The following is a 13,289-nucleotide window of genomic DNA, read 5'->3' on the forward strand; positions in this document are numbered from 1 at the left end:
ATAAACTTCAATCACTCTTTACTGCTGTACTGCAAGTTAGAGTGATATCACCCCCTCCCTTTTTCCCCCCAGCAGCCAAACAAATGAACAATGGGAAGGTAACCAGATAACAGCTCCCTAACACAAGATAACAGCTAGGGATGTAGCGAACTGCTGATTTGGTGTTCACGAACGCCGTTCGCGAACACCGGCAAAAAATGTGAACGTTCGCGGACAGTTCGCGAACTTCGAACACCCGCTAAAATCGTTCGATTCGAACGATCGAAGGATTTTAATCATTCGATCGAAGGATTTTCATTCGAACGATCGAAGCCATTCGATCGAATGCTTTTCATTCGATCGAATGCTTACAATCGTTCGAACGAATGGAAATCGTTCGATTTTTAGCGGTCGAAGGAATTCGAATGGTCGAATGGTCGAACGACTTGTATTCGAATCGAACGCGAACTCAAAATGCGAACGTTCCCAAACGTTCGCGAACATTCGGCGGACGCGAACGGTCGAAGTTCGCGCGAACTAGTTCGCAGCAGAACAGTTCGCTACATCCCTAATAACAGCTGCCTGGTAGATCTAAGAACAACACTCAATAGTAAAAACCCATGTCTCACTGATACACATTCAGTTACATTGACAAGGAAAAACAGCAGCGTGCCAGAAAGCATTTCTCTCCTAAAGTGCAGGCACAAGTCACATGACTGGGGGCAGCTGGGAAATTGACAAAATGGCTAGCCCCATGTCAGATTTCAAAATTGAATATAATAAAATCTGTTTGCTCTTTTGAGAAATGGATTTCAGTGCAGAATTCTGCTGGAGTAGCACTATTAACTGATGCGTTTTGAAAAAAACATGTTTTCCGATGACAGGATCCCTTTAAGCATGGAACATGTGGATTAGGCACATGGCCAGGAGAGGAATTTAATTGGCCATTTTTTTAAAAAAAATATGGGCCCCATTCTACCCTCCAGCTGGCAGGCCCCAAACAGTGAACAGCCCTGCATGTATATCAAGCCCAGATAACTGCAACACACTGAAAACTTAGTAGAATGGCTTCAGGTGACTTTATTGGCTCAAAATTAAATTAGACAATGTTTTGGCTTGATAAAGGGCCCCTGGGGGCCTTGAGCCAATAAAGTCACTTTTGAAGCAATTCTACTAAGTGTTCAGTGTGCTGCCGCCTGCAAGGGATTTCATCCACAGGACGGACCCCTATCAGGTGGAGTCTATATGCTGCACACGATAACCAAAAGGGTTTTGAAAAGGTTGAAGACTCCAGGGTTGAGTGGTGCAGCCTGCATGTAGTCAGAACCAGCAGTTAAGAAAATAGCAAAAGACACATAATAATAATTGAAAAAAATAATAATTGAAAAAATTCAAGTTTGGGCCCCTGATCACACTGGGCCCTTAGGCTATAGCCTAGGGGAGCCTGTGCATGTATCGGCCCCTAGTATTAGGGCCAGAGAGGGGGCCACAGACTTGCCCTCAGCTGGTTAAACCAGGGAATGTTGTCGCTTGGCTGTGAGCTAATAGTTTATTATATGGTCCGGCTGATAAACTGCAGAGGCTTCGTCATAAACACAAAAGTCCCAAGAAGAAACCACAAAACTCTCCATTTTCAAAGGCGGTGATATCATTGTTTCCACTGTTAAATCCTTTTTCCTTTCCTCGTGCCAGAAACTGACCGAAAAAAAAATTCTTGTTCTGCAAGTTCTGCGATCTCATTTCCCAAACCGACCCACAAGATAAAAAAACTGGGAGGATAATCAGAACCTGCTGCGTGTTTGTAAATAGAAAACATGTCATTCCCATGTAATTCACCCATCAATCTGTGCCCATAAATAGTGTGGCTGCGCGGGCACGGCTTGTCTGCCCCTCACAATGCCACAGAAAGTAATGACAGTAGGCCTGTGTTTAGTAGTGCTGGGACAAAACAGACCTTGCTGGACTGCCCAACCTGTGCTACTTTGGCTGCAACTCCCAGCAGCTTTGGGCAACACTGATATAAAAGGGCCTATTTACTAAGTGCAGGGCATTGCCCTAAATGGGAATTGAGCCCAGTCAGTGCACTTGCGGGTCATGCAACTGCAATTCAGCTCAATGGAGGGGCATTTTGCCACCCACCCACATGGCAGCAAGAAAAGGGGAATAGCCCCGTGTGCTGTTTCCATAAAGCCATTGCTGTCCTCCTTACATTTGTATTTTGTTTTGTGTGTGATTGCTTTGCGCTAGCCCTTTAATTGGGAAGCTGCATATTTATAGGATACAGTATATGTGTCTTTTGTCATTGACTGTCAGGATTATATGTTGTGTCCTCTGGATCCCTGTCGCTACATGCAGATAATGCTGTTCATAAATATGTATCTCGCCAATATATTCTCTGCTGACTTCCCCAGTGTATCTGTGTCTGACACTGTGTCATTGTCATGCATGTTACACACTGTCAGATCAGATCTGTATGATCAGAATCATGCATACAATTATGTGCAGCACAAGAACTGCAAGCTGTGATTGGCTTATTTATACGATCTATACATTTATATAGTGCTACTGGGTATGCAGCGTTGTACATTATACTATACAGTAATAGCACAAACAGGGTCACAAACACTGAAACTAAAATATACCCAGGAACACGTGATGCTTGTTTATAGACACAGGTCTTGAATATAAAGGGACTAAAGAAACAGAGAGGTAATATGGAAAGAGACAGAGACAGTGAGAATGAAATACAGATACAGATACATAGCAAGGATGCAGAGAATTTATGTTAATGAGGATGAATAGATGGGAGAAAGCATAAGGAAGAAGAAGAAGCAGGGAAGAATAAGACAAAAGCAAAGGGGGGATATGGAAAGAAGATAGTAGAGGAGTGAAGCAGAGAGAAGCAAATTGGAATGTAACAAAGAATGGGAAGAATATGTGGGAAGAGAGAAGTGAGTGCCGAGAGTCGGGGGAGGGGAGAGAAAGAAGAGCAAAGGTTGAATGGATGTGTGGGATAAAAGAAAGGAACAAAGTAATTATCAAAAGAAGAAGAGAAAAGGGTGAGACAGAGGAAAAGGAAAAGGAGAAGTTCAAGTAAGAAGGAAACAGAAAAAAACAATGGAAAGTAGAGATGCCAGAGGGGAATGGAGGCAAAGATAAAGAACATCTAGTTGGGGAGATAAATTGAAGCACAAAAGATGAACAAATAGAAGTAGGAATGGCAAATATTATAGTATTGACTGATGAGCAGTGGAGCAATGAAAGGGGGAAGAAAGTGAAGCAAACAGGGGGGAGTAAGAGCAGTAGAGTAGAGGAAAGGCCATGGAGAGAAGTAAGGGTAGTGGAGAGATGGCAGTGAGCAAGGTCAGCAGAGGGAAGACACAGTGGGAAAGATGGGGTGAAGAGTATTGGAAAAGAGTTACAGTCCTTGTAATGTTTATCATGATGCAGTTGACCATTGCCACTGAAGGTTCAAAAATGCTGGAATACCTGGAAAAATTTAAGAACTATGGGTAAGTGCAGTGAACACATGCTCAGCCTCGCTAAACCAGAATATTTCTCCCAGATACCCCCGCAGTTCATAAGGAACATCTGCACAAACAGAACAAGACCTCTTCTGAACTGCAGGCTTCTCTTTACTGCTCTTATAATTCATTGTTTCATTTGTGCTGATCTGCAACTAGTTTGCCCCATTGATGGAACACATCGCTTTGCCTGGTTGGTCAATGGACTCGTTCTGTCACTGTGATCAATACACAAAGGCATGTTTCGTATTAATGTAACGTTACCCGTTCCAGCTGTTTTTAGTTTTTAGTCACTCTACAAATGTAATCCATTAGTGGGAAATTTCTCTAATTTTTAATAATATTTCTTTTTTTTTTTAATTAAGTTCCTGAAATGGAGAAGATATTTGGGCAAGATGTAACGCGGAGAGAGTTTCTAAGTTCTTCATATCTAGGTGCCCTCACTATCTCGGTTTAGAACATACAGTAGAACAGACATTAGGAATGGTTGCTTGCTTGTATGTGTATCAGTGTTCAAGGTGCCCCCTCATACAATATTGCGGGGGTCCCCAACTTTTTTTACCCATAAGCAACAGTCAGATGTAAAAAGAGTCGGGAAGCGACAAAAGCATGAGAAATGTTTCTGGTTGGTGCAAAATAAGGGCTGTGTTTGGCCATTAGGTAGCCCCTATGTACATCTGGTTTTTATACAACCAAAACTTGCCTCCAAGTCTGGAATTCAAAAATAAGCACCTGCTTTGAGGCCACTTTGAGATAGCTTCCACCCTCCTGCACACACTTTGGGGGCATAAACTCAGTGGTTATGTCTAGGTGGTGTTGAACTAAGATATATGGAGCCCACTGAACAACATGACCTCTAGGGCCCCCAGTACTCACTGCCGTCACCAATCCAACCCACTAAAGCCGCCAATGGTAGGGACAGTAAGTGCATTCTGGAGTCTCTTCATTGCAGTTATTAGAGGACAGGTATTAAAGGAGAACTAAAGCTTAACTAAAGAAGTAGCTAGAAATGCTGTACATAATGTTTTGGGCTTTTGTACCAGCCCAAGGCAACCACAGTCCTTTAGCAGTAAAGATCTGTGTCTCCAAAGATGCCCCACTAGCTCCCCATCTTCTTTTCTGCTGATTCACTGCACATGCTCTGTGCTGCTGTCACTTACTGAGCTTAGGGACCCACTCACAATATACAGTACACATAGAATAGAAATGTCACAATATCAGGCTTATTAGTAATTAATACAGATAATTACTACATGGCAGCACAGAAACCAGTGCAATTAGCATCAGAATTTAATAATCAGCAAACCTGTAGCATCAGCTTATATTACAGGGGAAGCTCATTTTCTGCTTGATAATTAGTGACGACCCCTAAGCTTAGCTTCTGAACAGCTGCTCAGAGCCCACTGAGCATGTGAGTGTCACAGACACTTTCCAAGATGGTGACCCCCTGTGACAAGTTTGAAGTCCTGGATCATTGCTGCTATTGACAAGCTGAAACTTTAGGCTGGTGCAATAAGTTCAGTATATAAAATATGGCATGTTTAGCCCTATTCATATTTAGGGTTTAGTTCTCCTTTAAACAAGGTAATACTGGACATAGACAGGATTGGTTTAAGGGTGGTAATGGGGTTATTTATCTTTGAGTTAACTTTTAGTATGATGTAGAGAGTCAAGGACAATTGGCATATGGTTTTCGTTTTATCTTTTTATTCAGCAGTTTTCCAGTTTTAGCTAGCTGATTGCTAGGGTGAAAATTACCCTAGCAACCATGCATTAATTTGAATAAGAGACTGGAATATGAATAGGAGAGGGCCTGGATAAAAAAAAAAATTGAGTAATAAAAAGTAACAATAATAATAAAAAATGTGTAGCCTTACAGAGCATTTCATTTTTAGATGGGTGACCCCCATTTGAAAGCTAAAATTCTCGAAAGTAGAAGGCAAATCATTAAAAATACTATTTGTAAAAGTTGCTTAGAATTAGACATGCCATAACATAGTAAAAGCTAACTGAAAGGCAAATCACCCCTTTAAGGGGGATTGCTTTGGGTCTCAGTTCCAGAAGGGGCCACACAAGGAAAAAATGTCAGATGTTTCCAGTACGTTCATCAGGAATATCTGGTAGCCCTCCTGAAATAATAATTGCTTTCCCTTCAATTAGCACCAATCTTCTTAGAGACCCCCTCTCCAGCCCTCCACCCAATCAGGGAGCTGCATTCTTTTTTCATATATACACACACACATTCCAGATCAACCGGTCCCATGGGATCCTGAAACAATTCCATTCTGTGGGCTCATTATAATTATTATTTCTCCAATTTAGAGATTGTGCAGAAGATTATCAATCCATTCTGTCCACGGCTTTGCTTGCAAAACACTCTGAGCTCTGTCTAATCACAGCAAACAGCAAACAAACCGGAGACTCATTAGGGACAGTTCAGTTGAGATGACAGGAGACAGCGGAGCTCAGTTTCTAAAAACAGGCAGTTGCAAGGAAACTTCATATACACAATACTTGTGTATTTTTCGACTTCTAGAAATGGGATGCCTGGGCAAAAGAAATGGAATGGGGGCTGCAAAAATAAAGAAAGACCAGCCCTAACTAATTATAAATCCATTTCCTGGTGAATTTGGGTTTCATTGTCCTTTAAGAGACACTTTTTATTTTTAAACTAGAATTTCAGCTCCATTTCAGCTCCATTTCTACACAGTGGTCTAACCCCTCTGACCCCTCTCTGCATTGCACATAAGTGGGGTAACACCCCCAGGAACAAATTTGCACCAAAGGTAGAACTACACAAAGTTTTTGACGTGATCCGACGGTCTGTGACAAAACGCCAGCGTCAAATCGGATGCGACGGAAATAAGGTAAGAGATAGAAATGTCGGATGAAGTCTCAGCGTTGATCCGATGTGACCCGACTGTTTGGTGCATCCGACAGTCGTGTTGCATCGGATCAATGTTGCGACACCATCCGACAATGCTATTATTTACCTTTTTTTTACAGCGCATCCGACGCGTTTTGTCGCAGTGCGTCGGATCGCGCCGAAAACGTTTGTGTAGTCCTGCCCTGCACATACAAGGCCGAGGTCAGGTAACTACAAAGGAAGCAGACCCTGCGGCTGCAGGAGGGCCCAGTAGGTTTAGGAGCCCCATAAGACCCTAAATAATGAGCAATTTCAACATATATTGGTAAAAAAGGACAACTTCTGGTTATTTTGGGGGCCCTAAAAGGAATTTACTGTGGGTCCCAGTAACATCTAGTTTAGGGTTGCCACCTCACCCCTTTAAAATTGAACACATATGGAATACACAGCCCATACCTCCCAACTGTCCCATTTTTCGCGGGACAGTCCCGATTTTGACAGCTCAACCAGCAGTCACGGGTTTGTTACTAAAAATGCAGGTCCAGACTGGCAATCTGTGAGATCTGGCAAATGCCAGAAGTATTGCTGTAAGATGCCATAGACAGTCACTATTTATTGGGCTGGTGGGGCCTCTGTGTACTAGAAATACCAAGGCCTATTTTGACTCCCAGTCCAGACCAGCTGAAATGTCCCGACTTTCTCTTTGATCTCCTGCACTGAACAGCCAGAAAAAGATACAACATTTCTGAAACTTAATTGGCTTTTGGCCAGAATTGATACTTAGATACTTAGATGTAACAATTTAAGATAAGCAGATATATTGGGGGAGACTGTGATTTGCAGCTTAAAGTGCAACCACAGAAATGTGTTCAAACTTTCATAGCCTGCCAAATGTTGTCAAATGAACATGGTAATTAGGGGGTGTGGCCACAAAAATACCCCTCACCCCCAGCTCGGCCGCTGGATTCATACATGAAGTCTCCCCAAAAGCATACTCCCTAGACACAGGCCCCCGGCCCTTGTGTCTTCCTGGAGGAAGGGACCTGCTAGTTTAAAGGACCAGTAACATCAAAAAAAATTAAAAAAATTTGTTAGTATACATTGAAAAAAAAAAACGCCAAGACAAATTAAATTTTAAAATTGCAAAGTCTTTATTAAGAAATAACTTACCGAAACCGAAAGCGATCGGGCGATCCATCGTGCGTGCTCCATTTCTCCTCCCTGCCTTCCTTATAGGAGATAGCCAGAGAGGAGAAATCCGCACGATGGATCATCACCGTGTCGCCTTTACTGAAGAGGAGCTTCGGTAAGTTATTTCTCAATAAAGGCTTTGTGATTTTTAAGTTTAATTTGTCTTGGTGTTTGTTTTTTTCTTTGTATACTGGTCCTTTAATAATATGGGGCAGATGATTATTAAAGGTGGCCCTATGCACAGTTGTATAACTATTGCGGGGTAAGTGAGTGTGGCTGCCCAGGGGCCCTTCCCCCATGCAGTAAAGAACTATTAGGTAAAGTGTGACAACAGTGAAAGGGTTGCAGGCCATAGTGCAGCTGCCAGGAATGGGTCCATGGTGTGAAAATGATGCCACCATTTTTGCACACAATAAGCTATAACTGTATAAAGTACTTTCTATGGGAAGCAATATGGCAGCGTATTCATTTGTGTAACTATAGAGGAACCAGACTATATAGGGGGCCTGTTGGGGAAATAACTGTTATTACATAAACACAAGTATAGCTATGGGATCTGTTATCTGGAAACCCAATATCCAGAAAGGTTCTTCCCATGGTGTCCAATTAAAGGACCAATAACATCATTTTTTTTTCTTTTAAAAAATCAGTTAAAAAACTACGAAAAAAAAGACCAACACATATTAAACTTTAAAATCGCAAAGTCTTTATAAATAACTTTCCAAAACTCCGCTTGTGCTCATCTTCAGAAAGCAATTGGGTGATCCATTGTGCGGCGCTCGATTTCTTATCCCTGGCTATCACCTATAAGGAAGGCAGGGAGGAGAAATCAATTGCCGTATGATGGATCACCCGATCGCCTTTTCTGAAGAAGAGCGCAAGCAAGTTATTTCTTAATAAAGACTTTGCGATTTTAAAGTTCAATATGTGTTGGTGGTTTTTTCCATAGTACGCTAATAAATTTTTTTTTAAATGTTACTGGTCCTTTAAACCATATCATTCTTTATTTGTGTGATTTTTCTTTGCAGACAGCACCTTGTACTGATAATAACTGGTCTATTGTGCAGGTGACACCATGCTATTCACTTCGTAATGTTAAAATGTTTCCAGTGCTTCCTATTACAGAAAGACCCATTATCCATAACCAACCCCCAGGCCCATTGCGGATAATTGATACTCATTACTGTTGATTGTTTGGCCGTTGCAGCATTTGGAGCCTGGCGTTACCTGCGGAACAATTCAACCCTTATTTCCTGGAGTTAAAGGAAGAGATAATGTGACGAGGAAATGATCCGACTCAATCAGGCTTTACTGGAAGTGACTGGAAGGCAATAATAACAGGGATCACGTTCCTTGTACCATTCAGCACATTCTGGCAGCCAGTAAGAGCTACCCTTTGTGGCGGCAGAAAGTCAATGTGGGGAACAAGCTCTTATTGAATTTTATTTCCCCCAGTAAATTGGGTGCTGGGAGTTAGAGTAAATTTAAAGCAGACTTACAGCTCCCATATGATTCTGCTGGGGTGCAACACCCTAAAACCAGTTCTGTAGCCTCATAATAGGCATATGTGTTGCAATATTCCTCTATCACATGAACATTGTAATCACGCTAATTAATATAATAGTCCTGTGATTATGGAAGAGGCCTCGTGCTAGGAGTCGGCGTTGCCATGTAGACAAACATGCAGCATCGAACCAAGAAGTTACATTGCCTCTAGCTGCTTTGCAATAAATATTGAGTCTCTAGACTGGGATGAAGTCGGGGTACAGCTAGTACGAGGTTGGTCGACACTATGTCCAGTTCCAAATAGGGCTTATTCATTAGAGTGCAAGCAGAAGTGTAAATGTGCAGTACTGAGCCCATGGCAGCAAAGGAAAGGGACCAAAGAAACTATTGTGATTGTTATGATCATGTATTTATATAGCATATTCCACAGCATATTTTAGAAATTATACATCATTACCATCTGGCCCTGCCCCGTGATTTTACAATCTAAGGTTTTTATCACATTTTCATCAGTCCCTAAACCAGCGGGTTTTATAATCTAAGCAAACAAAAGAATCCAATGGCACACAGGACTAATGCAACACCTTAAGTGTTTATTGCAGAGTGTGGCGCAATGTTTCGGGGGACTGACCCCTTTGTCAAGCATACAGAGCATACATGAGGTGCCTATAAATAGACAATACATTAATTAACCAATTAAACTACTAATTAATGTATTGTCTATTTATATGCACCTCATGTATGCTCCGTATGATTAACAAAGGGGTTCCCCCCCCAAATGTTGCACCGCGCTCCGCAATAAACACTTAAGGTGTTGCATTAAGGTTGCCATAGACACACAGATCCTATCGTACGAATCGAGCATTCCTACGATTTTTGGATCGTGTGTGGCGTGTGCCGACGTCTTTCGTCCGGCGGAGATTGGTCGTTTGGTCGATCGTTCAGGTTTGATTTTGACCCGACCGATCCCGCCGGAGCCCACGGCACATCGTAATCGGATCATACGGCCAAACAATCAGATTACCCCCGATATAGCTATGCCTGTTAATGGCATATCGGGGAAAGATCCGCTCATTTGGCGATGTTGCCAAACGAGCGGATCTTTGCTTCTATGGCCACTTTAAGTCCTGTGTGGATTCTTTTGTTTGCTATAATATTGGGAGATGGCCGGACCTCCAGCTGTGGGCACCAGAGTGTGCGAGGACCAAGACCAGTTGTATTTTATAATCTAAGGCCCCTATCATATTTATTATCAGTCCCTGCCCCAGTAGAGCTTATAATCTAACATCCCTATCACATTTCTATTACTCTCTGCCCCGGTGAGCTTACAATCTAAGGTTTCTATCCCGTTCACATACACTATGGTCAGTTTTATCAGGACACACAGGCTCCTTGAGGATAGTGCCCTGTCTGAGTTTGAACCATTATATATAGTTGGAGCACTTCTACCCATGCAGGTAAAATGTCACTTCTTGTATGGTAAGCGCTCGCTATAGATCTCCTGCCTGCACTAGAGACATTCTCATGTATATGCAAAAAGTACAGCAGCAAACTGGCAGTTGCAAACTTTAGTGAAAAATGTATTGAGCCAACAATCATTTTACATGTATCCAAAACAGATCCACAAATGGTGCGCTCTGCCAAAGAAAAATTACAGAGTCCGCTTGCCTTCATCCATATCAGCTTTATTAAAGCACACCTAGTGATACAGTGGCTTCAACAGTTCATGTACGTTAACGCGTTTCGTGCCCACACACAATATCCGGCACTTCCTCAGAACGTGACTGTAAAATTAATGTTCCATGTGTTATAAAATGTGTGGAGAAAAATAAAAGTCTAAGTTAGGACTTTTGCAGCCAATCCCGCTTAAAAAAAGGAAAAGCCGCCAGCGTTTTTGAACTTTGATGCATTTTCGGCACAAAGGATATAATGTAAGTGACAGAAGTTTGAGGAAGATCTAGCTTCTTTTTAGCACTTCGCCTGGTCTGAGGTGTCAACTCTGGTGAAAGAGGTAACGTTCAGTAACATCCGCACTTTAGTGAATTTGCAAGTAACAACCGTTCGCCAGAGCAAAAAGTTGCCTGCCAATAGAGTGCGAATGAACGCTAGCGACGGTCCAGTTTGCTAGCGAACTGCCAATGTTCCTGCAGGTGTTAATGCTGGCGAAAAGTCGTTAGTATTAGCCAATTCGCCCTTTATTGAATCTGCCCCCTGGTGTATAAATTAAATTTATGTCCCAATAAGGGATTATGTTTCAATTTTTAATTCATACACAATTATCTAACACTGAGGTATACACTTAAGATGGCCATAGACGCAAAGATTTGAATGTACGAATCTTCCATTCATACGATTTTCGGGCCGTGTGGGGAGTGTCCCGACATTTTTCGTGCCATGGCGATCGGTCGTTCAGACAATCGGACAGGTTAGAACATTTCAGCTACCGATTATATCTCTGCATGTATTATCTGACGATATCAGTGGGATCAGTTTTGTCGGACATAAATTTCGTACGATTGCTGTCAGGGCCAGACCATAGTCTGATCTGTTCTTTTACTACTTTATTTGATCTGAATGGTTAGTGGCAGGTCGGGAGATTGCACCGAACGATCGTTCGTCTCATGTGAAGGTAAATCTGCACGTCTATGGCCACCTTAAGATCACTACATTTTTGACAAAAGAAAATTTAATCACCCCGTTTTTTATACACTACCCACTTTTGGTATTGAGGGATGGCACAAGTAAGGATTTGCTCTAATCTGAACACAATGTAAAGCACACTAAAGTTCCCCTGTGCATACAACTAATGATTACCATAGACACACAGATAATATCGTACGAAACTAATTTTCGTCTGATATTCGTTGCGTGTATGGTGGAAAAATAGCAGACCCATATCGGCAGAAGGCTTGGATATCAGTTGGCTCATTGATCGGGCTGGATGGAAAATTTTGATTGGGTGCCTTTGAAGGGACCCAAACATCGGCCATTGTTAGTGCTGAATCGTCAGATACAGGTAGAATTCTATTGTTTCTTCCCGTATATCTACCTGTATATCTGACGATTCAGCTCTACACGTGTGTATTGAAACGAATAATCTTTCTTGGAAAGATCTTTTCCAAGAAAGATCGTAATTGTTACGTCTATGGCCACCTTAACACTGGGAGGTCACATTCTTTCTACAGATCAAGAACAGACAGGAATAGTCTACTTCACTTCTTGAGCTTTTCACCCGGACAGTTGAAAGAATTCATTACCCCTCACACAATTTACACGTGTTAAACGTATTGTAAGCAATGAGAATACCTTTACTGAACGTGCAGTGGAAATGATCGAAAGGTTTAAAAAGAGGGGCTACCCAGATGATTTTCCATCACAAAAGAGAAGAACAGGAAGTAATTGCTATCCGGCACTGATAAGAAAAAAGATAATGAGGTCCGTACGTTATTTGTGAGTAAAGTTACAACAGCCAGTAAGAGAATAAGTAACATCACTCAAAAACACTGGCACCTTCTCCAAATGTTTACTAGATGTTGCGGCCTTTCAACAGGCACCTATGATGGCATTTAAGAGACACACGCTCAGATTCGGGGAGATCAGTGGCCCCGGGCAAAAATCTCTTCTTCTTTGGTGCGAAAAATCTCCCTGAACTGCCTCCCGCCAGTTAGAATGTAAATCGCCGGCATGCTTCGTTTTCCATAATTGCCCGAGGTTGCCTCACGAGGAAACTTCGGACGACTTTGGAAAATGAAACGCTCCAAGTGCCATCCCGCGGGCGATTAACATTCTACCCTGCGGGAGGCAGTTCAGGAGATTAATCGCCACTAAGAAAAGGCGATTTATCGCTGGGCGACTAAATCTACCCGAATCTGAACGTGTGTCTCTGCCCTAAAAGAGGCAAAAACCTCAAGGCCGTTAATGTGATGTGGCATTGAATATACTGAGTGCTGGTCCTATACGAATGCAAGTGAATCTCGGATAGACTGATTACAGTATGCTGTATGTAATCTAAAAAAAGCTTCTCAGGTATGTCAAATGTTTGATCATTAGGCACCCTCAATTTTTTTGGAGTCATCTTCAAACCTTATTAGCTATGGGACTATATGGATTGAACTGTTTCTGAGAACCTTTACTGTATTTGGACTCATTATCAGGGTTGGACTGGGTCAGCAGGCCCCTGGGGAACAGGTCCGGACTGAGAATTAAAATAGGCCCTGGCATTT

This window comes from Xenopus laevis, chromosome 5L (assembly GCF_017654675.1).
Source record: "Xenopus laevis strain J_2021 chromosome 5L, Xenopus_laevis_v10.1, whole genome shotgun sequence".
Classification (NCBI taxonomy): Eukaryota; Metazoa; Chordata; class Amphibia; order Anura; family Pipidae; genus Xenopus; species Xenopus laevis.